The sequence below is a fragment of the Saccopteryx bilineata genome, chromosome 3, assembly GCF_036850765.1.
Source record: "Saccopteryx bilineata isolate mSacBil1 chromosome 3, mSacBil1_pri_phased_curated, whole genome shotgun sequence".
In the NCBI taxonomy this organism is placed as follows: domain Eukaryota; kingdom Metazoa; phylum Chordata; class Mammalia; order Chiroptera; family Emballonuridae; genus Saccopteryx; species Saccopteryx bilineata.
The window spans coordinates 182,755,549-182,759,244 of NC_089492.1; positions in this window are offsets into that span (position 1 = coordinate 182,755,549).

A 3,696-nucleotide genomic window follows, 5' to 3' on the forward strand; every position below is an offset into this window, starting at 1 on the left:
ATCAGTAAATGAAAAATTTTGTAAGAAGAAATAGTTTCTCTTGATATGGCTAAGTCATTTACATAATACATAGTCAGGTTAACTAGTTTTGCTCTCCTTTCAATTTTTAAGGATTGCTTTCTATTTTGATTTAATTTAATTTTTTAACTACATAAAACATTTATAATCTCTGGCTGGCTAGTTCAGTTGGTTAGAGCATTGCCCCAATATGCCAAGTTTGCAGGTTCAATCTCCAGTCAGGGAACATGCAAGAATTAGCCAATGAATACATTAATAAGTGGAACAAGAAATCGATCTCTCTCTGTTTCTGTCTCTGTCTCTTTCTCCTTTCTCTCTCTATCAAAAAAAATCAATAAATTACAATTAAAAAAACTCTTATGTAAGTTCATAGTCAAATCAACAAACCAGATAAATTCAAAGAATCTGGCTTCCATTCCCACCTCTCCAACCTGTGCTTCTCCTCTCCCTCAAATAATTATTTTTATTATTTTTCTCTTCATTCTATCATATAAAAAAATTAAGCAAATAAGACTGTGTGTGTTTTCCTTCTTTCTTATATATTTAGTTTAGTATTTTATCTGCTCTGAAACCTTCCTCTTTTTTTTTACTTACTATATTCTAGAGATCACGCTATAGAGTTAAAATTAGAGGTATTAATTTTATCTTCTTTTTTTTTTTTTTTTGTATTTTTCTGAAGTTGGAAATGGGGAGGCAGTCAGACTCCCGCATGTGCCCGATCGGGATCCACCTGGCATGTCCACCAGGGGGCGATGCTCTGCCCATCTGGGGCATCGCTCTGCTGCAACCAGAGCCGTTCTAGCGCCTGAGGCAGAAGCCATAAAGCCATCCTCAGCACCCAGGCAAACTTTGCTCTAATGGAGCCTTGGCTGCGGGAGGGGAAGAGAGAGACAGAGAGGAAAGAGAGGGGGAGGGGTGGAGAAACAGATGGGCACTTCTCTTGTGTGCCCTGGCCGGAAACCAAACCCGGGACTCCTGCATGCCAGGCCAATGCTCTACCACTGAGCCAACTGGTCAGGGCCAGAGGTATTGATTTTAATAATGATCTTCATCATTAAACAAACAAAAAAAATGTTTTCTTATCATAACAGCTCCAAGGTCAACAGAGTTGGAATGTCCCTATTGGTGTCAAAAGTTTTTTATAAGTAAAAAAGAAACCGTCAACTCAAGCTTCCATAGGCAGTTTGTTAAATAATTCTGTGCGTAACTTTCTAAATCCTTTGAGAATATTGTCTAATAACAATAGCATATGTTTGTATGGCACGTGAGTGTTTGTAAGACACAGTAGGGTTTATGAGAATGAGCTATGGGTGAGGCCAAACTGGGTTCAGTTCTGATGTGGGTTCAGTTCTAGCAGTGTGCCCTGAACAAGTGTGAGTTGATTCCTCATCCAAGGATTAACATGAGAATGAGATGAGATGAGGTCTGCTTGGTGCCCAACCACAGAGTCTGGCAAAAAGGTGATGCTTAAAATGTAGTGATGATAATTGTTATTTTCAATAAACTCTTTCATATACACTACTCTATCTTTATTTCCAGAACAATCTTTTGAGCTAACTATCCTAGCTAGCATCATTGAGTTTCAGATTAAATTTATAACAGCGTGAGGCTGTATTTTTATGTACATATCTTCATTTAATAGTTTAGATACCTCTAATATACTCTATGTGTGCAACACATATGTCCATGTACTGGATTTAAATGGTGGTTTTACTATACTAAATAAGGACATTTTAACAACAAAAAAAAATTTAGCTGATTTTCTGAGAAACTGCTACTCATATCTCTAATTAATTTATGTGATGCTTGGTCATAAGACCATCATTGGTCTTAACCAACAATTAGAACGGAGTCCCTGGAAAAAACATGACCCTATTTGTGACAATTTATTGTGATTTAAAATGCAAGAAGGGACTGTGGAACAAAGTGGTAGTATAAACCCCATTTATAAAGTAGTCCTTGACTTTTACTCTAGCTCTTGCCTTTAAATTGCTCATTCCCATGATTCAGGCATCATTTTCCTTGGAAGCTACCTTCTCTCTGTGACCTTTTGTATAACTGATAAAATTATCAAGTGATCTGTTGGTTCTCAAACTGGTCCACGGAGTAGAATCTCAGAGGGGAGGGAATGTAAAAACCTATCCCTGGACCCACTCCCGACAAACAAATCAAACTCCCTGGGGGACACCCAAGTGTCAGCATTTTTCTGCCCTCCTCCCCACCCCCATCCCTTCTAGGTAATTGCAATGTTTAAGAATTACAAACTGATTTAAATCCTATTAGCTTGTTTAAAATCTCAGAAGAAAATACCAGTGATAAGAAGTCTAATACTTTACCTTGTTATGACCCCCCCACACACACAAACTCAGAGGCTTAAGACAATAGTAACCAATCTGGCAAATTCAGGACTATTAGAATTGAGATTTCAGGAAATACTGTTGAGAAAGCTACTGCCATGAGCTTAGTTAAGGCCTGCAAATGTCAAAATGTTGAAAGCAGCACCATCTCAGAAATCCCCACTTGTGGCAGAGTGCAGACTCTCCCCTGTGGCCTGGGAGGCAGGGTGGTGCCAGGGCCATCTCTGTCTGCAAAACCGGCACCTCCCCCAGCCTGGCTCATACCCAGGCTCAGGCCTGAGGAAAGGCGCTGACAGGGAATAGGAGGAGTGAGAGGAACTGCTGGGTTGTCTGAAGGTGACAGAGATGATAAATTGCTTGTTCAATCCACATCCTTTATTATGAAAAGCACCCTGTCACCCTCTGTTTTCTCGCAATCACAGAAGCTTAGAACCAGCACAGCCTTCAGAGAGGCCAGTCCTGTGGCTTCTCAAGTGTTCAAGCTTAGAATCCTTTCTGCACATGGGCCCGGTATAAAGAAGCTGCTCAGGTTAAGATAGTGGGTGCCTACATTCCTGTCTTCATATACCTACAGACAAGGTGCCGAGGAACAGATTAAGTGTTCTTTTGTTGTCCCATGAGTGAGAACAGCATAAACAATTATATAGCATGTTTTCCATGCCAGACATCATTCCAAGTGTATTAATCTTTTCAGTAACCTGTGAGATAAATACTATTATCATCATACTCAACAGATTAGGAAATTAAGACCCAGAGAGTTTAAATCAGCAGTTCTCAACCTGTGGGTCATGACCCACAGGTTGAGAACCGCTGGTTTAAGTAATAGAGCCAAGATTCAAATCCAGCCTTTGCTTCTCATTGCTGGGGAGCAGTAGGTGCCGGGTTCCTGCAAGATTAGCAAGACACAGCTCCCTTTGAAAGTGGGGCAGCGAGGGTCCTGTGACCAGGCCAGGGCCTATTCTTTTGGTTGGAGCATGGTTGGTAAATACATTTTTTAAGATATAACTCACATACTATAAAACCCACCTTTTAAAAGTGTGCGATTCAGAGAGTTTTAGTATATTTACCAAGTTGTGTGATCGTCACCATTATCTAATTCTAGAACACTTCTGTCACCCCCAAAAGAAACTGACACCCAGTAACAGTCACTGCCCATTCTACTTCCTCACGAACCCTGGCACTCACTCTGCTTGTTGTCTCTGTGGGTTGGCCCAGCCTGGACATTTCACACAAATGGAATCACTCGATGTAGGTCAAAGGCAGCATGCGTTGTCCACTGTTCTAAATGTCTCACATATTTACTTTCTTTTTGTTCCTTTGC